Source organism: Triturus cristatus, chromosome 1_2, assembly GCF_964204655.1.
Source record: "Triturus cristatus chromosome 1_2, aTriCri1.1, whole genome shotgun sequence".
Taxonomy (NCBI): Eukaryota; Metazoa; Chordata; class Amphibia; order Caudata; family Salamandridae; genus Triturus; species Triturus cristatus.
The window spans coordinates 762,356,443-762,371,021 of record NC_140580.1 but is presented as its reverse complement, the minus strand read 5'-3'; positions in this window follow the sequence as shown (position 1 = coordinate 762,371,021).

Below are 14,579 nucleotides of genomic sequence, written 5' to 3'. Positions count from 1 at the left end.
GTGAGAGTGAGTGGTTGTGAGAGTGGCTGTATGGATGAGTGTGTGCTTGTGGCAATGATTGTAGAAGAGAGTTGTGTTACTATCCGTATGAATAAGTGAGGTGGTGTGTGTATAACTGTAAAAGGTGAGTAAATGGCAGTGTGATTGATTCTTTGGGTGACAGACTAGGTGTGTGAGTAACTCTATTGGTGAGTGGTGGTATGTGAGTGTCTGTATGGGTGTATGAGTGCATATATCAGTGGCTGTATTGATGAGTGACTGAGTGTATGAGTGACTGTATGGGTGAGTGAGTGGATGTGTGTAGACCTATGAATCAGTGAGTGGGTATGTACAAACTGGTATTGGTGTGTCTATGGTTTCGAGAATGGTAATCTGTATTTTACAGTGGGTGTATGAAAGGTTATATTAGGGTGTGAGGAGGTGCATCAGATATTAAATGGATGATGTCATCAGTGATGTCCTCTGTGATATCACTGACCATGTAATGAGTGATGTAATATGTGACGTCATCAGCAGTGCATTGCGGGGGTGCGAGTTATACGGCTGAATTTCTCTGGTTTTGTATGAGTGAGATGTCAGCCTAACTATAACGTCCCTGAAACCTGTGTGTTTTCAGTGAATTTCTAAGTTTTTTTTAAATGCAAATCTCTAACTAGAATGTACCTGAAACCTGTGTTTTTTCTGTGAATTTCTAAGGTTTTTTAAATGCTAATTTCTAACTATGCCTCCATAGGTAGGACATGTACAGAAAGAGGGAGAAAGGCACAGAAAGAAGCAAGAGAAATGCAGAAAGAAGGAAGAGAGATGGAGAAAGAGGAAGAAAGGTGCAAAAAGAAACAAGAAAAATGGAGAAAGAGGCAACAGAACTCCAGAAAGAGGAAGAAAGGTGCAAAAGGATGCAAGAGAAGTGCAGAAAGAAGCAACAGAGGTGCAGAAAGAGGCCTACTTCGACTGTACCTTGCCACAGACTCATACAAAGTAGCCTAATCACTAATCCTTCTCCTTCTTTGACTGCAGAAAGAGGCAAGATATGTGCAGAAAGAGGCAAGTTATGTGCAAAAAGAGGCAAGATATGTGCAAAAAGAGGCAAGAGAGGTGCAGATAGAGGGAAGAGAGGTGCTGAAAGAAGCAACAGAGGAGAAGAAAGAATCAAGAGAAGTGATGAAACAGACAAGATAGTTGCAGAAAGAAACAAGAGAGGTGCAGGAAAAAGCAAGAAAAGTGCAGAAAGAGGCAATGGGTGCAGAAAGAGGCAAGGGGATGTAGAAAGAAGCAAGAGAGTTGCATAAAGAAGCATTGAGTTTATAGTTTATCTTCTATGAAAACGAGGAATACTAAACCTGAGGTTATCACTCCACAACACAGACTACCATCCCACATAATTACTCTCCATAACACTAACCCTTGGCGTAGTACTACGCTACACTCACGGAGCATGCGTAGTTTGCACTACTACTCAAAATACACGTAGCACAGTACAAAAACACGTAGCATAGCAACAAAATCAACAACACTCACAAATGCTTTGATAAAGCAATTTTACATGCTAAAAAGCATATAACCAATTCACAAAAGTGAACTTTGAGAATGAAAATATTAGGCAATGAGAGAGGTGATAATTTTGGGGTCCCCCCTAACCTAGGGAGGGACAAAGCAGATGCCTTGAACACAAAGAGCATATCATGCTGGTGAACAATTCAGTGGTGGTCCCTTCCTCCTAGGACCACCCCAAGCACAGTTATGGGCAAAAATACAATCCCAGCCAAAGGCCCTGCAAAGCATTATGGGACAAGATTAGCAGTGGGCAGTGAATATTATAGTGTCCAATATCAAAATAATTCTACAAAGAGCTGCAGTTCAACTAGTTAGATGTCCCTCACGAGTCAAATGCAAAAGCATTGAAATTATTATTACATCAAGCTGCAGTTTCACTAGTCGTTACTAGATGTCCCTCACGAGTCAAATGCAAAAGCATTGAAACCCTTTCATGAAGCTTTTGCATTTGACTTGTGAGGGACATCTAGTAACGACTAATGGAACTGCAGCTTGATGTAATAATAATTTCAATGCTTTTGCATTTGACTCGTGAGGGACATCTAGTAACGACTAATTGAACTGCAGCTCTTTGTAGAATTATTTTGATATTGGATACTATAATATTCACTGCCCACTGCTAATCTTGTCCCATAATGCTTTGCAGGGCCTTTGGTTTGGATTGTATTTTTGCCAATAACTGTGCTTGGGGTGGTCCTAAGAGGATGGGACCACCACCAAATCGTTCAAGAAGATGTGCTTTTTGTTTTCAAGGCATCTGTTTGGTTCTCTCCCTAGGTTAGGGAGGATCCCAAAACCATCAGCTCTCTCACTGCTTGCTAATTTATCATTTTCACTTTTGTGAAATTACTATATGCATTTTAAAGACAGAGATACTTATTTTATCATAACTTTCACTGTGCAAGATGCTGTTTGCAATTATTGCACAGAGCAGACAAGCACACAGTGCCAACAGCTACGCACTGAGCGTAGTTCAAAGTGTACTTCACGTAGCTACACGTACGCAAACTACGCCCAGGGTTACATAACACATAATCCCACTCCACATAATTCCTAAACACTAAATACCATCATTGCCGCACACCGCCGGGGAGCTACAGGGAAGACAGTGGAGCCATGCGTTCGTTCCCTCCACGGTGCAGTCCTTGCCTCAACCGACGCTGCAGGGAGGTAGGTGACTACACCCCCTAGCAAGCACAGCACCGGACACGCCACGCTACATCCGGATCGCATTAGGAGGTGCTCAAAGCCAGCTCAGGGCTCCTGCAGCGTGGGAGTCCATCATTGCCGCACACTGCAGGGGTGATACAGGGAAGACAGCGGAGCCGTGCGCTTGTGCCCTCCACGCTGCAGTCCTTGCCTCAACCGACACTGCTGGGAGGTAGGTGAATACACCTCCCAGCAAGCACAGTGCCTGACGTGCCGCGCTACAACCGGGTTGCGCTAGGAGGCGCTCAAAGCCAGCTCAGGGCTCCCACAGCGCGGGAGTCCATCATTGCCGCACACCGCAGGGGAGCCACAGGGAAGACAGCGGAGCCGCGCACTCATTCCCTCCACGCTGCAGTCCTTGCCTCAACCGATGCTGCTGGGAGGTAGGTGACTACACCTCCCAGCAAGCACAGTGCCTGACACACCTCGCTACATCCGGGTCACACTAGGAGGTGCTCAAAGCCAGCACAGGGCCCCCGCAGAGCGGGAGTCTATCATTGCCGCACACCGCAGGGGAGCCACAGGGAAGACAGCGGATCTGTGGTCTCGTTCCCTCCACGCTGCAGTCCTTGTCTCAACCGACGCTGCTGGGAGGTAGGTGACAACACCTTCCAGCAAGCACAGCGCCTGACACGTCGCGCTACATCCGGGTCGCGCCAGGAGGCACTCAAAGCCAGCTCAGGTCCCCCCCTCCTTGTTGGTCTGCCCTTCTTTGTTTTGGGGGTTTCCCTCTGTTGCCTTTTTGCCATGACTGGCGAATGAGACTGAACTCATTGTGAAAAGGGACTTTCATCAGTACCGAACCGGACGCACCCCCGCTCTCTTCTTCTGATTGTTCAATGTCAGTGGCCTCTGATTCCGAGGTATCACGTTGTTCAGCTGGTTGGGTCACTTGCCTTGTTTGGAGAGCTTTCCATGGCGCATCAAGTTTTTTGGCGTACGTTAACACCCTCCCAAGTGAATAGTCCCTCTCATCCCGCTAAAACTTTTTTTGTTTTCTCTGTTTAATTTTCAGTTCGTAATTTCTCAAATGTTTCATCATTTGTGTTCTCAATTCATCTTGCCTAGTCTTGTTGTCATTTTTGGCTATCTCCATTTCCAAATCCTCTATCGCTTTGCGTGCTTTATCCCGATCACTCCACGCAAACTTGATGAGAATTGTGAGCATTCCTTTACACGAGCTTGCAGTGTGCTCAGCCCACTCCTCCAAGAGCTCTGGGTCTGGATTTTCGTACGCCGTTACAGTGTATATGCGTAGACCCCTCAGGACCCTCTCTTTTCTTAATCGTATATGGGACAAGCAGGATCTTGACTGTCAATTGATCAGTGCAAACATAACACGACACAGAGAGTATATATTGCTCTAATGTAGATAACTTCTCAATCCAGAAAATGTGTGTATTAGTGGGGGATCAGGTTTTAAAACTTTTGCAGCATGTTTTAACCGGTATGTATTGATACCAATGTCAAGGGGCACAGGCCCATTCAGGGCGAAATAATGTTTAACCGCGGTACGCATATTTCCAATTGATGGAAGCGGTTACACCTAGCCCAAGAGGGTGTTATCAATATGGTTTGGATATATTTTTCTGTAGCCTATGTAATGTTTCAAACTATATTAGCATGCTCAGATGCTTATTGAAGGCGGTATAACGAACAATGGGGGTTTACTGGTGTTTTGAGACACCTCATATCCATAGTCTCATTTGAGATTGGTTAATATAAAAGGGGATTGCATATGAATGTAAACATGCTTTTTTGAGAAACGGGCTGAATAACAGAGAATGTGAGTGCTGAATACATCTTGAAGCACAGGTTTAACATGTTGCAAGATGGCGATGAGTTTGTGGAATGACTGGTCCTTCTATTGTGTCGATACCGTTGTCGGGATATCGGAAATGCTGTGACATAAAAGATGGCTGTTTCTGGCACGCCGGTTTACACCGAGGAAGGCGACTGCCGAAACGCGTGTGGTTTTGAGTTTGTGAATAAACAACTTTGGAACTCAACCCCGTGAGTGCTTCATCTCGTATTTCATGAGCAAGGTTGGGAGCTGATATCATAGCGGGTACACCCCCGCTTACAAGCACCCGTCCGTGATTGCATGGAGTAGGTGCATTTTGGAGCTGCGATATATATATATATTATTGTTTTTCTCTGAAATAATGAAGGTTATAGTAGTGTTTTAATTAGGTGAAATGCTCAGTAACAATGTAATGTTTTAAATTCTGAAAAACACAGATATTCATCAGGTATAGTTATCTCAAGTAGCAATAACTTGTGCCCTAAGGTACCTATAACCCACACCCCAGCCATGCACAGTTTTCTCATCAACAATTTTACTTCAATTGTTGCAATAATATTATCAATGATGTGATAAGAGATGTCATGAGTAATGTAATATGTAAGGTAATTAGCAGTGCATGGCGAGGGTGCAAGTTATAGGGCATGAGTTATTGTTCCTTGAGATAACTAAATCTGGTGAATTTCCTTCATTATTGGAGTTTAAAATGCATGTTGTTACTGAACATTTCATCTGACTATAACATTATAATAACCTTTGTTTGTTTCAGTGAATTTCTTGGGATTTTTTAACGTAAAGTATTATTTAATTACAATGCATAAATCTAACCTCTGGCCAAGCATGGTGGAGAGTTGGCTGCAGGGCCTGGCCTGTGGTCAGGTCCTGTGACCAACCCACGTAGAGGCAGCCAACCCCACACTGTGCAGGGCCTTTGACCATGCATGGTGAGGGGTCTCCTGCATGCAGCCAGGGACTGTGGTCGACCCAGCCCAATGGCAGCCAACTTCACACTGCCTTTAGCCGTGCGCTGTGGGTGGTTGGCCACAGGGTCCGACTCTGGGCCTGACGTGATATCTCGGCTCCCCCTCCCTGGGCCTTGGGGACACCATCGCCCAGTGTTATTGTTAGGGGAAAGGTGGCACGCAGCACTCATCCCTGGGCTAATTTTTAGTTTTTTTTAATGTAAAGTAATATTTAATTGCAATACATAAATCTAAACTCCCACCACACACAACCTTTGGCCGTGCAATGCCGGGAGTTGACCGGAGGGCCTGGCTGCTGCCAACCCCCTGCATGCATCCAACACCATACTGTGCACGGCCTTTGCCAGTGGAGGTTAGGCACAAGGCCTGTGGCCAACCCCTATAAAGGCTGCCAACCCCACACTGTGCAGGGCCTGTGGTTGTGCATGGTGGGTAGTCGGCTGCAGAGCCAGGCCCTATGGCCAACCCCCCCATGCAGCCAACCTCACGCTGCACACAACCTTTGCAGTGAGGGGTTGGCCACAAGGTCTGGCCCGCAAGAAAGCCCTGTGGCCAACCCCGTCAAAGGCAGCCAACCTCTCACTTCATATAGCCTTTGGCTGTACGCTGCAGGTGGTTGGCCAAAGGGCCTGGTGTGCTAATTAAGGGGAAGGAGAATGTGCTCCCCCCTGCAGCCGATTTTGGCCCCAGGGACCCCCATACCCGGGTCCAGCCTTTAAACTAGGGGGTGGGGCGATTAAGGCCCCAGGGACCCCATCCCCCAGGGTCTGCCACAGTAAAAGGTGGGTGCCCTGGTGCCCAGCCTGGGCACCCACCATAATATCGTTCTATTCTGCGGGGGGAGCCCCAAGGCCCCCGCGGGCCCCAGCCAGCTCCCTCGGAAGCTGGCATTGCTCCTGCCAGCAGGGTGCAGCTTTTAATGCTGCTTCCTGCAGACGGGAGCAATATTTAGACCTATTTCCCTGCCCGCATTACTGTGGGAAGGGAAAAAGATGTCAAGTCCGCTCCCAGCGTTCTGGAGCATTTTTGAAGCTCCTGCCAGTTGGGAGTGGACTTTGTTTTTGCTCCCGCTTGGCAGGAGATTTAAAAATGCTCCTGCCAAGCGAGAGCAAACATGGGTTTTCCTGCCTGCACCAGTGCGGGCAGGGAAACCGCTATGCCTCAGGGATGGGCTCCCCGGGGCATAGCATTGGAGCTGTCCCGGGGGATAGAGTCACCAGAGCCATTAATAGCTCAAGGAGGGGGCCCAGCTGCTCCACTGCCTTTATGTTCAATTTGCGGGCCCAGTGAAAGGGGTCCCCAGGGCCTATAAATGCCCTCTCCCCTTAGATCATGCGTCAGGCCCCAGGGATGGGGTACCCGGGGGCAAACGTGGTGCGAGCAAAGGGGCCACATGCCCCCTCCCCCTTCACACATGCAGCTGGGTCCCGGGATGGGGTCCTGGTGCCAAAAGTGGCCCGGGGAGAGGGCTGTGTGCCCCCTTCCCCCAGAAAATAGCACCAAAGATTGGGTTCCCAGGGCCAAAATTGGCCTGGGTATGGGGGCCACACATGCCCCCTCCCCCACAATATAAACATTTCTTCTCCCTGGGACCTGTCCCACCAGGGGGACTTAAATAAAAAAACAAGTGTTATTTTGCCAAGAATTAGCAGCAACATATATTTTTTAAACGTTTTTGGCACCAGGCCTAGGGGGCCCTGCCCCCTTGTGTCATTCTTTTTTTTCTTAGGACTCAGTACCAAGTCCCTAGTCCTAGCATGGCTGCCACCACTTCCTGGTTGAAGTGGTCGCAGGCAATCAGATCTCAGTTTGAGATCTGCAGGGATCTGTGGATTCCCAACGTCCATAGATGTATAAAGTCTTTGAGCATTAAATGATCAGAAACTACTGAACTGTTTTGCACCAAAACACGAAAAACATTCTCACTGGACCTAGATCTAGCTTTCTGCCAAATATGGTGAAAATCTATTCAGCGGTTTAGAATGTAGCTGTGTCTAAAGTTCCTATAGGAAAATTAATAGGGAAAACGCGTTTTAGGATCCCCCCCTTTTTTCTCTGCCCCCGCTTGATGGCGCACCCCAAAACTTTCCATGCACAAAATAGGCAAAAATTAGCACTTTTGGGAAGTTTCCTAGAGATTTGTGAAAGGCACCAAAGTTATTGGCAGCACAAAAAATGCATTTCCTATGGAAACATGATCCTAACTATAACTACCTAGTAGCGGCTGCCACTAGGTTAAATATATATATATATATATATATATATATATATATATATATATATACACACACACTGAAATGTACGACTGGTCAGCTAACATTGTGTTATGGCTAAGGTATATCGACGACCTCTTCATATTATGGAGAGGCGATTTAAGATCTGTTGAAGAGTTTGTGAGAACAATCAATGTAAATGTTCTTAATCTAACATTTACCTGCCGTGTCAGCAATAAATGCATTGATTTTTTGGATGTCAGGTTAGAAGTGCAGGGTGATACCATGACAGCTAAGGTATACAGGAAATCTACCTCAGTAAATATTCTTGTATGTACAATGATGTATTTGGTAAGCCAATGTAGGGCACGATGAAGTGCACATATCTCGTTCTTAAAACGTAGCTTTTTTTTTTTTTTTAAACACCTATTTATTGAATATCATAGCGATTACATATACAGTACCAATTATTGCTTACATCCATTATCTATTATATCATACAGTATCTAGGAGTAGAATACCATCATTACATATTATTACATTCTCTGTCACCACCTCTTCGCATTTCCAGTTCCACCGATGGGGGGACACACAGATTTTCTCGATATTCATTCCACTTAAAACTTAACTTTGATGAAGTTGAGCTTTTCCAGGATGGCGGGATTGTGCTATGTACCTGCTGAAGGGGTTCTATGGATGAATTAATCTATTTAAGATATAATTGGTTCCAACTCCACAAGAGAATGTATCTATTTCCCAGTCTTCAATGAATTTTCTTTTCCTGGGGGTGGAGGTTGGCCCATTAAGCATATGTATGCGGTGAATGTAATTGCACTTATCTCATTTTTTCCAGTTCAAAATGGTGTTAATGAAATGTCTTCTGAGCGTACGTGTTTTTGTCCACTGAGATTTGTTAAATTGTGACCATTTCCGGCATGCCTGAAACTGCTGAAGGCGACAGCCGAAACCCTTCTTGTTGTGCTGCTCGAGTTCAAATAAACTACTGGAACTCACCACCTGCGAGTGCATCTTCTTTTTGCTGATGGAGAATTGAGATTGAGGAGCGTTCATGTAAAACACTGTGACACCCCCATGTTGAGGTGCACCCGTCCATGAGTGCACGGAGTTGGGTGGAGATACAAGAGCTTTGATTTGGTTTTCGTGCACCGCGGTGTAAGGAATATTCAGGAGAAGCTGACACGTGAGATGTTGGAATTAACGCAGTCCAGTTCGACGGAGGACATTCTACGGGGACTGGCTCATGACGCATCGGTAAGAAATCTCCAATGTTGATTATTATCATTTATCTCATTAGCGTGGCAAGACGAGGGAGATGCAAGTGGCAGCATTACTGAGCTGAGGGGCACGCTCAAGTTAATGCACGAAGAATGTTCAGTGAATCAGAGCGCAGAGAAGAGGCACTCGACATATTTAAAAAATGCCCAGGTACAAGTGCAGAAAGCAGTGGTAGTTCAACACGAATTGCTTCCAGCTTAACGTCCATATTTACAGCTCTTGAAGGACTGTACAAGCGCGAAATTGGTAAGTGGTGGGAGGCGACGTCCCTGCAAAGTTTCATTGATGCGGATAGGGTTCCCAGGGGACTCAGAATTGACACAGTCCCCGCCTACAAGAACCCTGATCCCCTGCTGCTCGAGGAATGGGCGGAACACAATGCGACCTCCTGTAAAGGAATGCTAGTCTTTCTGGTAAAATTTGCCTGGAGCGATAGAGAGAAAGCACTCTTGGATATCCAGACACTTGAAGGGGAGGTCGCTAAGGACGAAGATACTACCAAGCAACAGGAATTGAAGGAATTAATAAAGAAACATTTGAGGACATACGAACAAAAAATAAAACAGAGAAAGCAGGAAAAATTCGAGAGAGACGAGAGAGATTATGCGCAAGGTAGGGTGCTGACCTTTGCAAAGAAGTTTGACGCACCGAGAAGAGAACTTCGAAAGAAACAGATCCCTTCAAGCGCAAGACAAGTAAAAACGTCTGAGTCTGATATTACCGCTAACGAACAGTTTGGGGAGGAGAGTGGCAATCCTTCAGGTATTTTGGGCATTAAAACCCCTTTTCAGGAATTCCGCCTGCTCCGACAGTCCTGGCAAAGAGGCAACAAGGGGAAACCTCTGAACCAGAAAGCCACAGACAGACAAGAAGAGGGGGTAAGGTGCGGAAAAAGTTATTACCTATCACCGCCGGTTACCAGGAGCAAAAGATTCAACAAAAAAGAAATAGGAGTAGAGAACTTGACTATCGTAAACCTAGCGCCCAAGGTACTGTCTGTAGAGAGGAATCGGTTTTAAAACTTGGCTTATCATTCTGCCTGCAGAAGAAATTAGAATATACAAAGACACGGATTGACCTATTTAAGTTTACACGCAAGCTCAAACTGCACACATGTTTTAAGTTGAAACCGACAATGGGGTGACCCAAAAAATCGAGGATGCAACCTTTGGTCACAGATATCTTAACAGTTGAAGACGTTGAAACCATACACCTTCTGGAGGGCTTGAGGCAAGAGGAACAACAATTGGAGAGTGAAGTTATAACTCGACAAGAGAATATGGGGACTGAAGGGATAGTGCAAAGTGCTGGCAATAATTTGTTCAAACCAATATCGACATTTGTGCCGTAAAAATGCCATTGGATGCCATCGATGTGTTTGCCGAAGCGGTGAACAAAGACCTGCTAAAATTAAGAGGCAGAAATGCTAATTTCAGCCAGCGACAAGAAAGAAAGAACAAATTGAGTAAGGAACAATGGCAAGCATTGGAAAGCCTCCGGAATGACAAGTCAGTGATATATAAACCCTCAGACAAGGGGGGGGATGTTGTGTTGCAGACTTGTGAAAATTAGAACAGGGAAGCATTGCGTCAGTTCTCAGATGTAAACTATGAGAAAACAACAAGTAATGATTATCATCAGAGCATTACAAACTATCATTCACTAGTCAAGAAATGGCATGAGAGAGGTATACTTGAAATAGATGAATACATGTATCTACTGTGTCTGAACCCCATAACTGCAACTTTTAATCACCTACCCAAACTTCATAAAGACCAACAACATCCGCAAGGCAGGTCAATAGTGTTGTCACAGGGAAGTCTGACTGAACACTTATCGATCCATATAGATCACTTTTTGTTCAAGTTTGTGACCGAACTTAAATCTTATATAAGAGACACTAAGGATTTCTTACAGCACTTGTATACTGTGAAATGGGAATCAGATTTTAAACTTATTGTATTGGACATTACAAGTTTGTATACCTGTATTGCACACCATGATGGGTTAATAGCCGTACAATCATTTCTAAAAAGCCACCCGTTGTGATATACTGAGCATAACATCATGTTAGTGGAGATGATAGAATTGTATTTGCACAATAACATCTTCTTGTATCAGGAACAACACTACAGACAAATCTTCGGAACAGCGATGGGGACCTGCTTTGCCCCCAGCTACGCAAATTTATTCACGGCTGGTGGGAGAAGCAGGTAGCCTGGGGAGAGGAGAATGCAGCTTGGACAGAGAACATAGTGACTTGGCATCGATATATTGATGACTTTTTCGTAATTTGGAGAGGATCAGTCGAGGAAGCACTGAATTATATCTAAGTCCTGAACACTAACCTTAAATTTAGTGGTGATATCAGTCCCACTTCGGTAAACTTCCTAGACCTGGTGGTTTACATCAGCAATGGCAATTTATGTACCAAGCTCTACACAAAGCCCACGGTGGGCAATTATATATTGCACGCCAGTAGTAGCCATCCTGGGTCCCTTATCAGGAGTATCCCGTATGAGGAGCTCCTGAGGATAAAGAGGAATAACACTACAGACAGTGACTTCAGGAGGGTGGCACACAACAGCATAGTGAGATTCGGCCACCGTGGCTACGGTAGCCAGCTGTTGGAACAGGCACAGAGGAAAGTAATGAACTTACCTAGAAGTGAGTTACTGAAAGAGTAACCCAAAGTGGTAAAAGAAATAGGGAAATTCAATCTCATCACAAATTTCTGTGAGGATTCTGATCATTTAAGGAATATAATGCGAAAAAACTGGCATATACTAAAAACTGACGGAGTCATAGGACAAGATATACCGCCAAGACCGGCAATTACATTCAGGAAGGCACGGTCCTTGGAAGATAGCTTAGTCAGTATCCATTACAGCAAGGTGATGACTGGGTTAATCCAGAAAGCTTTGCACAGATTTTCTCCTTGTGGGAAGTCCAAAGCTTGCCACAATAGCAAGAGAACGTTGCACTACAATATACTTGGGCTAGACAAACCCAAAAAGATCGACACATTTCTGACTTGTAGTACACCGTACACAGTTTACTGTCTGGTATGCCCATGTGGGCTCAGGGACATTGGGAGCATAATCCATCCCACTAAAGCCCGCATACTAGAGCACAGGAGGGCTATTTCCAAGAATGACGCATCCTATCCTGTTGTGAGGCATTTTAGTACACATCATGAGAGCAACAGAGATCTCCTGACCTATTTTTGTATGGACCATGTAGCAATTAATCCCAGGGGATTTTGAGACTCAGGAGATTGGAGTAACGCTACATTATAGACATGCAGACAAAGGCCCCAGGGGGCATGAACAGTAATGAAGAACTGTCAGTCCACTTGGGGGAAGGTAGTTAAGTGCATCTGAAGTAGTGATGGAGGTCACAGATAGCTGTAAGTGTGAGGTACGGCTTTTCCGTGATCTCCCTCCCTATAGCATATGCATTTCTATATATGAGTCAACCAAATGAAGTCAGCCTGTTTCCTTCCTCTTCCAAGTTTTCTCTTCTTATCTTCCTCCCTTCTTTTCTCCTTTTTTTTTCTTGATTTGTGTACTATTCAGTAGTGAGCACTTGGTAAAGGGACGTAACAACTGGTGGACAAGGGGGTAAGATGGCCAATTAGGTGCTTAGGAGGATGGAGGCCCTAGAGCAGTGTTGAATTAGCCCATCCAGGGCGGGTTGCTATGCCCAGATTGAGGCATTTGGTGTTTGTGATTCACGTGGCACCAAAACTGCCCTAATATAACGATCGAGGTTATATTCTTGTATATACAATGATGTGTTTGGTAAGCCCATATAGGGCATGATGAAGTGCACATATCTTGTTCTTAAAACTTAGCTTTGATGAAGTTGAGCTTTTCCAAGATGGCGGGATTGTGCTATGTGCATGCTGAAGGAGTTCTAAAGATGAATTAATCTATTTAAGATGTAATTGGTTCCAACTCCACAAGAGAATGTATCTATTTCCCAGTCTTCAATGAATGTTCTTTTCCTGGGGGTAGAGGTTGGCCCATTAAGCATATCTATGCGGTGAATGTATTTGCACTTAGCCGATTTTTACCCGTTCAAAATGACGCTGATGAAATGTCTTCTGAGCGTACATGTTTCCGTCCACTGAGATTTGTTAAATTGTGACCATTTCCGGCACGCCTGAAACTGCCGAAGGCGACAGCCGAAACTAGTCTTGTTTTGCCGCTCGAGTTTGCATACACTACTGGAACTCACCCACCGCGAGTGCATCTTCTTTTTGCTGATGAAGCATTGAGATTGAGGAGCGTTCATATATATATATATATATATATATATATATATATATATATATATATATATACATATATATATTACCTACTGGCGGTCGCCAGTAGGCAGCTATAGTTAGAAACTAGTTTCCATAGGATAAAAGTTTTTTGATTTGCCAATAAGTTTGGCGCCGTTTGGCGAATTTTCATAAAATGTTCAGAACTAATTGTTCACTCAGGTCAGTTCCTGTCTTGGAAGTTTCTGGGTGATTCGTCAAGGGGGGGGCCAAGAAAAAAAGGGGGTGCCAAAATGTGTTTTCGCCATGTTCATTTCCATAGGAAACTTTAGATACGGCTACAGCCTGAACTGCTGAACGGAATTACACCAAATTTGGCAGATATAGCTTTTGGTCCAGAAAGCATGCTTTTTTTAAAAGGGTGTAATTCCGTTTAGTAGTTTTTGAGATATTTAAAGATTTACAGATATAGATTGTGAGATCTGATTGGTTGAGCCCTCCTGAACATGAGCTTGCCTCTAATTGGCTGCCAACACTTCATACCAGGAAGTGTTGGCAGCCATCTTGTGCCTCGTACAGAGGGAGAGGGAACAAGGTAAAAGAAACATTAAAAAATAAAAAAGGGGGCAGGGTAGGAACACCCTGATCACCCAGGCCTCCTCAGGGGGTCCCACAGGGACACCCAGGCCTAAAAAAGGCATTTTTTTTAAAAAATATTTTTGGCTGGGTCGTGCTGGGTGCGCGAACCCCATCGAAATTGGGAAAAAAACAAAGTGTGCGGGCTCCCGTGCTTCGTTTTTTAATGCCCCCGGGTGGGCCAGGTCCCAGGGGCAATCCTTAATTCTGTAGCTGGGGCCTGCGGGAACCCCAGCAGCACCGGGGAACCTCCTCGAGGCTTTATAATTCATTCACGGGGGCACACGCCCTCCCCACAGCCCCGGGGACTGCCACCTCCCCGGGGCTTTATTAAATAAGGGGGGGGCCTCGTGGGCCCCTACAAGCGCTGGCAAACGCCACCTCCCTGGGGCTTTATTAAAATACGTTGATGGTCCCCCCAAGCCCTGGGGACCACCACACCTTCCCGGGGCAAAAATAAATAAGGTGTGTTGGGGGCTTGAGCCCCCCCACACTGCTCCGGGGACCACCACCTCCCCGGGGCACTGTTTATTCAAATTCAGGGGTCCGTTACGGACCCCTGAGCCCCGGGGACCACCACCTCCCTGGGGCTTTAAACACTTGGGAGCGGG